At 51.9% G+C, this 14161-nt stretch overlaps 1 long non-coding RNA gene across 1 annotated transcript in view; it reads left to right on the plus strand.

Annotated features, from left to right (window-relative positions):
* The first annotated feature begins 6754 nt into the window (after positions 1 to 6754).
* Positions 6755 to 14161, plus strand: part of LOC132831389 (uncharacterized) — a 33300-nt gene continuing 25893 nt past the window's right edge. Inside the window, exon 1 of the long non-coding RNA XR_009646490.1 lies at positions 6755 to 7100. This is a non-coding gene — a long non-coding RNA (uncharacterized LOC132831389). The remainder of the gene's footprint in view (positions 7101 to 14161) is intronic.

Consider the following 14161-nt stretch of genomic DNA (forward strand, 5'->3'; position numbering starts at 1 on the left):
CTTTGTCCCCCCTCTCTCTGTCCTCACTCGCTCTGTCCCCCGTCTCTCTGTACCCCCGCCCCCCTCTCTCTGGTCCCCCTCTCTCTGGTCCCCCTCTCTCTGGACTCCCTCTCTCTGTCCCCCTCTCTCTGTCCCCCCTCACTCGGTCACACCCTCGCTTTGTCCACCCTCCCTGTCCCCCTTTCTCTGTTCCCCCTCTCTCTGTCCCCCTCTCTCTGTCCCCCTCTCTCTGTCCACCCTCCCTGTCCCCCTCTCTCTGTCCCTCCTCTCTCTGTCCCCCTGTGTCTGTTCCCCCCACTCTCTGTCCCCATCTCTCTGTCCCCTTCTTTCTGTTCACTTCTCTCTGTTTCCCTCACTCTCCCCTTCTCACTCTCCCCTTCTCACTCTGTCCGCCCTCTCTCTGTCCGCCCTCTCTCTGTCCGCCCTCTCTCTGTCCGCCCTCTCTCTCTGTCCGCCCTCTCTCTCTGTCCACCCTCTCTCTCTCCCTCTCTCTCCATCTCTCAGTCGTCTTCTCTCTGTTCCCCTCTCTCTGCCCACAACTCTCTGACCCCCCTCTCTTTATCCCCTCTCTCTCTGTTCCTCTCTCTTTGTTCCTCTCTCTGTCCCCCTCTCTTTGTTAAACCCCTCTTTGTTCCCCTCTCTCTGTCCCTCATCTCTCTGTCCCCACTCGCTCTGTCCTCCATCTCTCTCTGTCCCCACTGGCTCCGTCCCCTGTCTCTCTCTCCACACTTTCTCTCTGTCCGCACCCTCCCTCCATCCCCTTCTCTCTGTTCCACTCACTCTGTCCCCCCTCTCTAACCCCCCGTTCCCCCTCTCTGTCCCCCTTCTCTCTGTCCCCCTTCTCTCTGTCCCCCTTCTCTCTAACCCCCGTTCCCCCTCTCTGTCCCCCTTCTCTCTGTCCCCCTTCTCTCTGTCCCCACTCTCTCTGTCCCCACTCTCTCTGCCCACAACTCTCTGTCCCTCCTCTCTCTGTCCCCCCTCTTTTTGTTCCTCCTCTCTCTCTCACTCTCACTCGTTTCCCCTCTCTTTGTCACCCTCACTTTGTCACCCACTCTCACTGTCCCCCACCTCTCTGTCCCCCTCATCCCCACATCTCTCGGTTCCCCGCGCACTCCGTCCCCATTCGCTCTGCCCTCCGTCTCTCTGTCCCCACTCGCTCTTTCCCCCTCTCTCTGCTCCCCCTCTCTGTCCGCACCCTCTCTCCGTCCCCTTCTCTCTGTTCCCCTCTCTCTACCCACAACTCTGTCCCCCCTCTCTTTGCCCCCCCTCCCGCTGTCCCCCCTCTCTCTGTTCCCATCTCTTTATCCCCTTCTCTCGGTTCCCCTTCTCTCTGTCCCCCTCTCTCTGTCCCCCTTCTCTCTGTCCCCCTCCCTCTGTTCCCCTCTCTTTATTCCCTTCCCTCTTTATCCCCTTCTCTCTGTCCCCCTGCCTCTATCCCCCTTCTCTCTGTTCCCCTTCTCTCTTTATCCCCTTCTCTCTGTTCCCCTTCTCTCTTTATCCCCTTCTCTCTGTCCCCCTCTCTCTATCCCCCTTCTCTCTGTTCCCCTTCTCTCTGTCCCCCTTCTCTCTGTCCCCCTTCTCTCTTTTCCCCTCTCTTTATCCCCTTCTCTCTGTTCCCCTTCTCTCTTTATCCCCTTCTCTCTGTCCCCCTTCTCTCTTTTCCCCTCTCTTTATCCCCTTCTCTCTGTCCCCCTTCTCTCTGTCCCCCTCTCTTTATCCCCTTCTCTTTATCCCCTTCTCTCTGTTCCCCTTCTCTCTGTCCCCCTTCTCTCTGTCCCCCTTCTCTCTGTCCCCCTCTCTTTATCCCCTTCTCTTTATCCCCTTCTCTCTGTCCCCTTCTCTCTGTCCCCTTCTCTCTGTCCCCTTCTCTCTGTTCCCCTTCTCTCTGTTCCCCTTCTCTCTGTCCCCCTTCTCTCTGTCCCCCTTCTCTCTGTCCCCTTCTCTCTGTTCCCCTTCTCTCTGTCCCCCTTCTCTCTGTCCCCTTCTCTCTGTTCCCTTCTCTCTGTTCCCCTCTCTTTATCCCCTTCTCTCTGTCCCCCTCTCTCTGTCCCCTTCTCTCTGTCCCCTTCTCGCTGACCCCTTGTCTCTGTTCCCCTTCTCGCTGACCCCTTGTCTCTGTTCCCCCTCTCTCTATCCCCCTCTCTCTGTCCCCCTCTCTTTGACCCCTCTCTTTGTCCCCCTCGCTCTGTCCTCCCTCCCTCTGTCCCCCCTCCCTCTGCCCGGCCTCCCTCTGTTCCCCCTCTCTTTATCCTCTTCTCTCTGTCCCCTTCTCTCTGTTCCCCTCTCTTTATCCCCTGCACGTTGTTCCCCTTCTCTCTGTCCCCTCTCTCTGTCCCCTTCTCTCTGTCCCCTTCTCTCTGTTCCCCCTCTCTCTGTCCCCCTCTCTTTGTCCCCCCTCCCTCTGTACCCCCTCCCTCTGTACCCCCTCCCTCTGTCCCCCCTCCCTCTGTCCCCTCTCCCTCTGACCCCCTCGCTCTGTCCCCTTCTCTCTGTTCCCCTTCTCTCTGTCCCCCTTCTCTCTGTCCCCCTTCTCTCTGTCCCCCTCTCTTTATCCCCTTCTCTTTATCCCCTTCTCTCTGTCCCCTTCTCTCTGTCCCCTTCTCTCTGTTCCCCTTCTCTCTGTTCCACTTCTCTCTGTCCCCCTTCTCTCTGTCCCCCTTCTCTCTGTCCCCTTCTCTCTGTTCCCCTTCTCTCTGTCCCCCTTCTCTCTGTCCCCTTCTCTCTGTTCCCTTCTCTCTGTTCCCCTCTCTTTATCCCCTTCTCTCTGTCCCCCTCTCTCTGTCCCCTTCTCTCTGTCCCCTTCTCGCTGACCCCTTGTCTCTGTTCCCCTTCTCGCTGACCCCTTGTCTCTGTTCCCCCTCTCTCTATCCCCCTCTCTCTGTCCCCCTCTCTTTGACCCCTCTCTTTGTCCCCCGCTCTGTCCTCCCTCCCTCTGTCCCCCCTCCCTCTGCCCGGCCTCCCTCTGTTCCCCCTCTCTTTATCCTCTTCTCTCTGTCCCCTTCTCTCTGTTCCCCTCTCTTTATCCCCTGCACGTTGTTCCCCTTCTCTCTGTCCCCTCTCTCTGTCCCCTTCTCTCTGTTCCCCCTCTCTCTGTCCCCCTCTCTTTGTCCCCCCTCCCTCTGTACCCCCTCCCTCTGTACCCCCTCCCTCTGTACCCCCTCCCTCTGTCCCCTCTCCCTCTGACCCCCTCGCTCTGTCCCCTTCTCTCTGTTCCCCTTCTCTCTGTATCCCCTTCTCTCAGACCCCCTCTCCCTGCCCCCCTCTCTCTGCCCCCCTCTCTCTGCCCACCTCTCTCTGTACCCCCTCTGCCCCCTCTCTTTGTCCCCCTCTCTTTGTCCCCCCTCCCTCTGTCCCCCTCCCTCTGTTCCCCCTCCCTTTGTCCCTTCTCTCTCTATCCCCTTCTCTCTGTTCCCCTTCTCTCTGCCCCCCTCTGCCCCCCTCTCTCTGCCCCCAGTCTCTCTGTCCCCTTCTCTCTGTTCCCCTCTCTCTACCCACAACTCTGTCCCCCTCTCTTTGTCCCCTCTCTTTGTCCCCCTCCCTCTGTCCTCCCTCCCTCCGTTCCCCCTCCCTCTGTCCCCCTCCCTCTGTCCCCCTCCCTCTGTCCCCCCTCTCTCTGTTCCCCTTCTCTCTGTTCCCCTTCTCTCTGTTCCCCTTCTCTCTGTTCCCCTCTCTTTATCCCCTTCTCGCTGTTCCCCTTCTCTCTGTCCCCCTCTCTCTGTCCCCCTTCTCTCTGTCCACCTCTCTCTGTCCACCTCTCTCTGTTCCCCCTCTCTCTGTCCCCCTTCTCACTGTCCCCCTTCTCACTGTCCCCCTTCTCTCTGTTCCCCTTCTCTCTGTTCCCCTTCTCTCTGTTCCCCTTCTCTCTGACCCCCTCTCTTTATCCCCTTCTCTCTGTTCCCCTTCTCTCTGTTCCTCTTCACTCTGTTCCCCTTCTCTCTTTATCCCCTTCTCTCTGTCCCCCTCTCTTTATCCCCTTCTCTCTGTTCCCCTTCTCTCTGTTCCCCCTCTCTCTGTTCCTCTTCACTCTGTCCCCCTCTCTCTCCCCCTTCTCTCTGTTCCCCTTCTCTCTGTTCCCCTTCTCTCTGTTCCCCTTCTCTCTGTCCCCCTCTCTTTATCCCCTTCTCTCTGTTCCCCTCTCTCTGTTCCCCTCTCTTTATCCCCTTCTCTCTGTCCCCCTCTCTCTGTTCCCCTTCTCTCTGTTCCCCCCTCTCCCATCCCCTCTCTCACCCTCTGTCTTCCCCTCGCCCTCCCCTCCCTCCCTCATCTCTCTCGCCCTCCCCTCCCTCCCTCATCTCTCTCACCCTCCCCTCCCTCCCTCATCTCTCTAACCCTCCCCTCCCTCCCTCCCCTCTCTCGCCCTCCCTCTCTCCTTCCCCTCACTCGCCCTCCACTCTAGCCTCCTCCGTTCTCTCCCCTCTCTTGCCCTCCCCTGTCGCACTCCCCTCTCTCGCCCTCCCCTCCCTCTCTCCCTTGTCTCGCCCTCCCCTCTCTCGCACTCCCCTCTCTCGCCCTCAATTTCCTACCCTCTCTCGTCGTCCTCTCTCTCACCTTCACCCTTCTGTCGCCCTCCCCTCCCTCTCTACCCTCTCTCGGCCTCTCCTTCCCTCTCAACCTCACCTCCTTCACTCCCCTCTTTCGCCCTCCCCTTTATTGCCTTACCCCTCTCACACTCCCCTCTCTCACCCTCACCCCTCTCTCGCCCTTCCCTCCCTCCTTCCCCTCTCTCGCCCTCTCCTCTCTGGCCCTCTCCTCTCTCGCCCTCTCCCTTCCGCCCTCCTCTCTCTCCCTCCTTCTCTCGTCCCCTCACCTCTCTCGTCAACCCCTCCCTCTCCTCTCTCGCCCTCTCCTCTCTCGCCCTCTCCCTCCCTCTCGCCTTCACCTCCCTCTCCCCTCACTCGCACTCCTCTCTCTCCCCCTCCTCCTCTCTCGCCCTCCCCACTTTCTCGCCCTCCCCCCATCTCGCCCTCCCCTCCCTTCCCTCTCCTCACTCGCTCACCTCTCTCTCGCCATCTCCTCTCTCTCGCCCTCCTCTCTCTCGCCCTCCTCCTCTCTCGCCCTCCTCCTCTCTCGCACTCCAGTCTCTCGCCCACCCCCCTCTCACCCCTCCCCGCTCTCACTCTCCCTACCTCTCTTGCTTCTCTCTCTTGCACTCCCCTCCCTCACTTCCCTGTCTCATCCTCCCCTCTCTCAACCTCTCCCCTCTCTCTCTCCCTCCCCTACGTCCCTCCCCTCCCTCGCCCTCGCCCTCTCCCTTTTCCTCCCCCTCTCTCGTGCTCCCTCTCTCTCCCATCCCCTCTTTCGGCCTCTCCCTCTCTCTTGACATTCCCTCCCCTCCCTCCATCCCATCTCTCGTCCTCCCCTATCTCACCCTATCTCTCCCTTGCCCCCTCTCTCTCCCCCCGTTCCTTCACTTTCCCTCCACCATCTCTCACTCTTGACCCCCCTCAATCAGTCTCTTTCTCTCTCTCCCCACCTTCCTCCGTTTCTCTCTGACTGAATCGCTCTCCCTCCTGTCCCTACCGCCCTCTCTCTCTCTGACATACTCTGTCTCCCTGGTCCTTCCCTCTCCCTCTGACCCAGAGACTGGGGATGTTTGAGGGTGAGGCTGTGTGTGGGGGTGGGGAAAATGGGGTAGAGATGGAATTGTGGGAGCAGACTGCGACGGCATGAGAGAGAGAGAGGGGGGGAGAGGGAAAGTGGAGGCAGGTGGAGAAACCGGGTTTGGGTGTGTGTGTGAGGGAGAGAGAGGTGGGGATGAGGGAAAGGTTTGGAAAAGAGAGTGTGTGCTGAAAGAGAGAGAGAGAGAGAGAGAGAGGGAGAATTGAGGAGAAACAGTAGGGGAGAGGTAATGGGGAGGCCAGGCCCAGTGGGGGGAACAGAGGGAGTTAAACCCAGCTCCTGAGCTCAGGACCCAGTGCCCTCCCCTTCCCTGAGGACCAGGACTTGGGGCTGAGTCTGTCTCTCTCCAGCCCAGCTTCTCCAACACAAAGACACACAACAACATCGGTCCCTCTGCTGCTCGGCACGCTGTAATCAGCATTTTTATTGGTTACAAATGGAAGTGATGGATACAGTCAGTGGGATGGTGCCTTTTCTCACTGGCCCCTGAGTTGTGAGAAACATTGAAATGTTTCCCTGTAACCCCCCTGTGGGATAAGGAGGGACAAACCAGCGCTCCCCTCAGTCTGTTACCATAGCGACAGGCTGCTCCATCGCTGAAACACTGAACTGAAATGAGAAAATCCCGGATGGTGTGATTAATGAGGGAATTTGATGGATGGATGGATTTGGGTGAAGGGATATTTCAGCACATTCTTCAGCTGCTGCCTGAACTTAGTCTGGGTCACGGCATAAATCGCGGTGTTTGTGCAGCAACTGAGGAGCTGCAGCATGAAGCCCAATTCCTGCACAAAGGGATGGAGATACACAGAGGTATATCCAATATTCAACATCCGGTTCCATATAGAATACAGCATTAACGTTGACCATAACAGGATGAAATTGGCCGAGATCACAAACAGTAAAATGATGGATTTTTTTCGGTTTCTCATTTCAGTGTCAGACTGAGCGTCCCCATTGGTGTGAGTGCGGAGTCTCCTGCGGGCTCTGCTGGTCACTAAAATGTGTCTGACGGTGAGAACATTGAGCAGCAGAATCAGGAGAAATGGGACACCCGGGGTTAGACTGTGGTGGAGGAACTCGATTGTGACCCAGACACTGGATAAATAAACAGCGTCTGTTACATCACAAAACCAGGGGGCGTTCCGCAGCCGATACTGAGCCGTGAACATAAAATACCAGGAAATGTTCTTTAAACAGCTCAGCACAGTCACTGCTCCCAGAACCACAGCCGCCGTTTTCTCACTGCAATATTTACTTTTCAGCTTCTGGCAACAAATGGCCACAAACCGATCAAAGGTGAAAGTGACGGTGAACCAGACAGAGCAGTCAGTGGCTGCATAAAGCAGGACGGCGTGGATATTACACACGGGGACGGAGTCCCTCAGGAAATAAAACTGTTCCTTATAAACAATGGGAATGTGTCTCAGGATCAGGTCGAGGATAATGACCAGGAGATCCGCCGCTGCCATGGCCCCCAGGTAACGTCTGACACATGGAGACAATCCACAATCTTTATAAAGCAGGACGTAGATGGTCACTACGTTAACTGTGAGGAAGGAAAACAAACCCATTATCCATCAGCCTGGAGGCAAAGGGACCCGTTTGATCGGGGACCCAATGAGATTTTCAAATGTGTCCCTGTATTCAGGGATTTATTAAAGTAATTGGAGCTGGAATAACAAATGGGAAGGTCGGAATTACTGACAAAAATGTGACATAAACCACAAGAAACCCTCCCTCCCCAAACACACAGAGACACATCCATAAGGACAGACAGTTTCTAGAACATTCCCACACACTCGATCACTCGAGAGCAGACACAGGTAACTACTTCCCAGTTCCTAATACGGAGGGTGGGAACGTTGCTGTCCTGAAGGATTCTCTCCCAGTTTCCTGAAGAAAAACGGAGTTTGGGAATTCCTGTATTTTGGTCTAAATTGTGGTCGATCCTGTGTCGTGGAGAAATGTAAACGCAGGGGAAACGTATTCACCCCTTTAACTGCCTGAGGGGCCTTCGGAGCAGTGTCTCCTTCTCCCTGGAACGGGATCTCTTCCCTCGGGATCTTATCGTTTGTTCAATTCACTGACGTCCGGCCGTTCACAAACAAACAACGTCAGGGACAGAACGTTCCGGGGAATGTCAGTTATAGAATGTCAGGGACAGAACGTTCCGGGGAATGTCAGCTATAGAATGTCAGGGACAGAACGTTCCGGGGAATGTCAGTTATAGAATGTCAGGGACAGAACGTTCCGGGGAATGTCAGTTATAGAATGTCAGGGACAGAACGTTCCGGGGAATGGCAGTTATAGAATGTCGGGGACAGAACGTTCCGGGGAATGTCAGTTATAGAATGTCGGGGACAGAACGTTCCGGGGAACGTCAGTTATAGAATGTCGGGGACAGAACGTTCCGGGGAATGTCAGTTATAGAATGTCGGGGACAGAACGTTCCGGGGAATGTCAGTTATAGAATGTCGGGGACAGAACGTTCCGGGGAATGTCAGTTATAGAATGTCGGGGACAGAACGTTCCGGGGAATGGCAGTTATAGAATGTCAGGGACGGAAACTTCCGGGAAACTCCGTGACCTGTCCATCACCTTTCACCCCTACCCACCCCACCATCATGATGTACTGTGCACAGGCTACATCCCTGTCCAGCACCGGGAGCTGCACATCCCACATCATTGTATTATCCATAAACAGCAACCAGACAGTCTGACCAGCACAGAGACCTGTGCAGTGATCACCCGTGAATTCATATGTAAACCAGGAGCAGTTACCCTCCCAGCATGTAGGACTGTGTACACCACCCCAGTGCATTGATCTGTAACCCAGGAGCAGTTACCCTCCCAGCATGTAGGGCTGTGTACACCACCCCAGTGCATTGCTCAGTAACACCGTGTTAGATCCTGCCCAGTGAGGGGAAACTTGCAGCCCATACTGGAAGTGACAGGATGTGCAGCTCCCACCCATTTCCAGCTCCATATCTCCATTGTGCCATGATAAGGGGGTGCTGTGGGTGTGAACATCACTGTCAGAGAGAGATGGCGGGGGAATCAGTTTAAATATCACCACATGGGAGGGGTTTGGGGTATAGACAGAGGGGGGGACTGAGAGACAGTGTCATTGTAGGATGTGTTCCCAGGTGTCAGAATGCTGAAATGTAGACACTTCGATAGCATCCTGTAACATGAGCCATACTTCCCAGGAAAGATGGGAAAAGGGAGATTGGTGTGAGGTCAGATGAAACAACAGCTGCTGTGTGGTTTTGAAATCACGTTTATGTAATTTTAATAAGTGTCTCATTGAAACAGTATATTACTGTAGTGTTGGAGTAGGGTAATGAGCAGTTAGGAGAAAGAGGGTCCCAGAGTTGTGAATAGTTGATGTAAAATGTTCACTTTCAGAGTTAAAAAATTACATTGATACTTTTTGTTTAAACACTGGAATTTGGGAGTTCTCTATCACTCATATTTCAACAGTTTACAAGGTAAATTGAGCATTTCTTTATGTTTAGTTTAAGTTACCAGATGAGCTTCATGCCGTGTGTGTGTCTGTGTGGGGCAGGTCTGGCTGTGTCTGTGGTGCAGAAAGTGATGCAATGCCTCCCTCTGCTGGCCTCCACACGCCACTGCACAGCCGTTGGTAGAAGGTGAAAACCAACAGGGGGAGGGAGAGGGCAGCTGCTCACAGCACCATCCAAACTGATGTCTTATCTATGTACTGATCTAAATGTCCTTTAAAAATTGTAACTGTCCCTATTTTCACCAGTTCCTCTGGAAGTTCATTCCACACACACGCCAGCTTCTGTCTAAAATAATTACCTCTCCTGACTTTTGTAAATCTTTTTCCTCACGCCTCAAAATATCCCTCAGTTTTGAATACCCAACTCTCGGGAAAAGACATCAGCCCTATAGCTTATCTGTACCCCTCATCATTTTATAAACCTCTGCAAAGTTACCCCTCCATCTCATACTCTCCAGTGAAAAATGTCCCAGCCTATTCAGCCTCTCCTTATAGCTCAATCCCTCCATTTCCAGCAACATCCAGGTTAAACTCTTCTGAACCCTCTCCAGCTTAATAATATCAAGGTCAATAATATCAAAGTGAATAGTCAGGTATTTGCTAAGGGTACAGGAGAGTGCAAAACTAGAGGGCATAGGCTTAAGGTGAGAGGGTAACATTTAAAAGTGACCTAAGGGGCAGCTGTTTCACCCAGAGGGTGGTGTGCCTATGGAATGATCGGGCCGGATGACCAGACTGGACACAGTATTCCAGAAGAGGTCTCACCAATGTCCTGTACAGCCACAACATGACATCCCAGTTCCAATACTCAAAGGTCTGACCTATGAAGACAAGTGTGTTAAACACCTTCTCAGCCACTTTCTATATCAGATGCAAATTTTAAAGAATTAAACATGACGGCCTAGGTTTCTGTACTACAACACCACCAAAAGACCCTACTTTTAATTGTATAGGTCCTGTTCTTGTTTGATTTACCAAATCCAATGCCTGGCATTAATCCAGACTATCCTCCATCTGCCACCCCTCAGCCCAGTGTGTGATATGACTGCCACCTCCCCCTCCCCCTTCAATTTTAAAATGCCCACCCCTCTCCAGGAGGCCTGCACACTCTGGCCTTGATTTTCACAAAGACCCTGAGCTTGGGTTGCCTTGTGTGGTTAGAGGGAGGAGGGACAGATTGCAGACACAGACAGTGGGGAGGAGAGGCTGGACAGTAATCAGCGGCCTGGTATCATTTCATGGTTTTAGGAAGGGGGCAGACACATGTTAGAGTGGGTAAGATTGATCGGTGTTTTGGGGTCAGAAATTAATCCCTTCCTTCGCCTCTGGTGTTCAGTAATAAACATCTATTTGAGACCCTTCATTGGGCAGAGTGTTTCTGCAGGATTTCTTTCCCTAATATTGCAGACTACAGATAATAGCGATTAAAGATGGTTATAGTTAATTTCAATATTCAGCAAGTACACTCAATATCCTACAGTTGAGACAAATATCTTGCATTTGTTTAATAATACAAAGTGTTGTTTGTAATTCAGTAATCGTAACCTGATTATAATCAATCCACACTGAGCTGGAAGCGGGCACTAAAATATGACCCAAAATCTGGGTATGGTAGTATAGTGGGCAGTGTCCGTGTCTCTGAGCCAGAGCTCTGGATTTGATTCCAATTCCTGAACTTGTGTGGTAGTGTTCCTAGCTCTGGACCAGAGGTGTGGATTCATGTTCTGCCTGTTGCAGAGGTATGTCACAGCATGTTATAACAGGCTGATGAACAAACACACAGGAGAATAATGTTACAGCTTTATGGGTATTGCCGAGTGGTGCTCGTGTCCCTACCTCCGGGCACAAAGGACTAGGTGTAAATCCCACAGAAGTGTCTCCTAATATATCTGAACAAACTGATGAAACTGGTTTTAGAATTGTGACTTGATGGAGAATGAACAGGTGTCAGTGTTGCATTTCAGCATTTCGGCCCAGGATGACTGAAAGTACAGCCATTCGTGTTGATTGAAGTCACATTTCGCAGCAGGAAAGGTTTATAAAATCAGAATGGTCATGGATAGGTTGAGTCATCCGGGTTTTTCCCCAGGTTAGGGGCGTCCAAAACTCGATGGCATTGGTGGAAAGTGAGAGGGAAAAGGTTTTGATGAGGCCTAACGGGCATCTTTTCACACAGAGGGCGGGGTGCGTATGGAATGAGCTGCCAGAGTAAGTGGTGGAGGCTGGTACAACTACAGCATGTAAAAGGCATCTGGATCCTGACAGACCTGCCAAGCTTTTCCAGCAATTTCTGTATTTCTTTTAAAAACTGCATTCATTTTAACACACGTATTCTGAATAAATTAGACATTTTTATTTTTTAATGAAGCAGGAACATAAAAAACATATCTTCAAATCGACTAAGACCATTTTCTGCATTTTCTGCTAAGGGAATGGCTCTGTGTATGACAGCAGCAATGATGTACCAACATGGAACAGGGAATGTGATGGAGACATAGTTTGGACAATGTACATGGGATAATATCTGGACAAAGTTCTTTCAAGTTACAATTGCGAGGGTGTGTGTGTGTGTGTGTTTGTGTTATAGAAAGGGAAATATTGATTATATATTTGCAACACAAAAATAGTTTGCCATTCATTGGGGGCGGCACGGTGGCACAGTGGTTAGCACTGCTGCCTCACAGCGCCAGGGACCTGGGTTCAATTCCCGCCTCAGGTGACTGACTGCGTGGAGTTTGCACGTTCTCCCCGTGTCTGCGTGGGTTTCCTCCGGGTGCTCCGGTTTCCTCCCACAGTCCAAAGATGTGCAGGTCAGGTGAATTGGCCATGCTAAATTGCCCGTAGTGTTAGGTAAGGGGTATATGTAGGGGTATGGGTGGGTTGCGCTTCGGCGGGTCGGTGTGGACTTGTTGGGCCGAAGGGCCTGTTTCCACACTGTAAGTAATCCAATCTAATCTCATCGATATTGCTCTGGATCATAAATGTGCTATTTGAGCAGATTAAAGAAACGAGCCTGACTTGTTCCTAAAACTGACCCTGACCCAGTCTGAGACCGATATCATCGGCCATATCACCAACCTGGTAACATTTAACATTTGTTGTAAGCAGTGGAGCAGTGGGACTAGAAAGGAAACAGTGACCCAAAAAGCTGGGGAACTCTAGACCGGTGAGCCTGAAGTCGGTGGTGGGTGAGTTGTTGGACGGGATTCTGGGGGATAGCATTTACATACATTTGGGAAGGTAAGGGCTGATCGGGGTAGACAACGTGGCTTTCTGCATGGGAAACCATGTCTCATTAATTTGATTGAGTTTATTGAAGAGATGACAAAGAAGATTGATGAAGGCAGCTTGGTTGACATTGTCTATGTGGACCTCAGCAAGGTGTTCATTAAATAACAAAGAGCAAAGAAATTCTTACAGCCCAGGAACAGGCCCTTCACCCTCCAAGCCTGAGCCGATCCAAATGTACTGTTTTAATCTGTCGGTCATATCCCTCTGCTCCCCACCTACTCATGCATCTGTCTAGACGCACCTTAAATGAATCTGTCGTGCCTGCCTCTACCACCTCTGCTAGCAAACCGTCCCAAACGCCCACCGCCCTCTGTGTAAAGTACTTACCGCGTGTATCCCCCTTAAACTGTCTACCTCTCACCTTGAAAGCACGACCTCTCGTTATTGAATCCTTCACCCTGGGAAAAAGCTCGTCTCTGTCCACACTATCTTTAACCTTCATGATTTTGCAAACCTCAATAAGTTCCCCCCCCCCCCATCTTCTTTTTACTAGTGAAAATAAACCTAACCTACTCAGCCTCTCTTCATAGCTAGTATTTCATTCTGATTGGTAGGCAGATTAGTAAGGTTCGGTCACATGGGATACAGAGGAAGCTAATCACAATTGGCTTGAAGGAAGAGGGGTATTTTTCAGACTGGAGGCTTGTGAGCAGCAGTGTGCTGTAAGAATCAGGACTGAGTTCACTGCATTTCATCATTTATGTCAAGGATTTAGATGTGGATATTGGGACCAGAGTTAGTAAGTTTACAGACGACATCAGAATGGTGATGTAGTAGATTATCTCAGAGTACAACAAGACCAAAAATAGATGGGACAAAGGGGCAAGGAGTGACAGATGAAGTTTAATTTAGATAAAGACGAGGTTTTGTATTTTGGGAAGGCAAATCAGGGCAGAAGTTATACACTGAATGGTCAGGTCCTGGGGAGTGTTGTGGAACAAAGGGACATAGGGCTGCAGGTACATTGTTGTTGTGGTTCTGTTCGCCGAGCTGGAAGTTTTTGCTGCAAACGTTTCGTTCCCTGGCTAGGGAACATCATCAGTGCTATAGGAGCCTCCTGTGAAGCGCTGCTTTGATGTTTCTTCCGGTATTTATAGTGGTTTGTTCTTGCCGCTTCCGGGTGTCAGTTTCAGCTGTAGTAGTTTGTATGTGGGGTCCAGGTTGATGTGTCTGTTGATGGATCTTCTTGCCGTTTCCGGGTGTCAGTTTCAGCTGTAGTGGTTTGTATATGGGGTCCAGGTCTATGTGTCTGTTAATGGAGTTTGTGGATGAATGCCATGCCTCTAGGAATTCCCTGGCTGTTCTTTGTCTGGCTTGTCCTATGATGGTAGTGTTTTCCCAGTCAAATTCATGTTCCTGGTTGTCTGAGTGTATGGCTACTAGGGATAGCTGGTCGTGTCGTTTTGTGGCTAGCTGATGTTCGTGGATGCGGATTGTTAGCTGTCTTCCTGTTTGTCCTATATAGTGTTTTGTGCAGTCCTTGCATGGTATTTTGTAAACTACGTTAGTTTGGCTCGTGCTGGCTATTGGGTCCTTTGTTCTAGTGAGTTGTTGTCTGAGTGTGGGAGTTGGCTTGTGTGCTGTTATGAGTCCTAAGGGTCGCAGTAGTCTGGCTGTCAGTTCTGAGACGCTCCTGACGTATGGTAGAGTGGCTAGTCCTTTTGGTTGTGGCATGTCCTCGTTCCGTGGTCTATCTCTTAGGCATCTGGTGATAAAGTTGCG

The sequence above is a fragment of the Hemiscyllium ocellatum genome, chromosome 33 (assembly GCF_020745735.1).
Source record: "Hemiscyllium ocellatum isolate sHemOce1 chromosome 33, sHemOce1.pat.X.cur, whole genome shotgun sequence".
Taxonomy (NCBI): Eukaryota; Metazoa; Chordata; class Chondrichthyes; order Orectolobiformes; family Hemiscylliidae; genus Hemiscyllium; species Hemiscyllium ocellatum.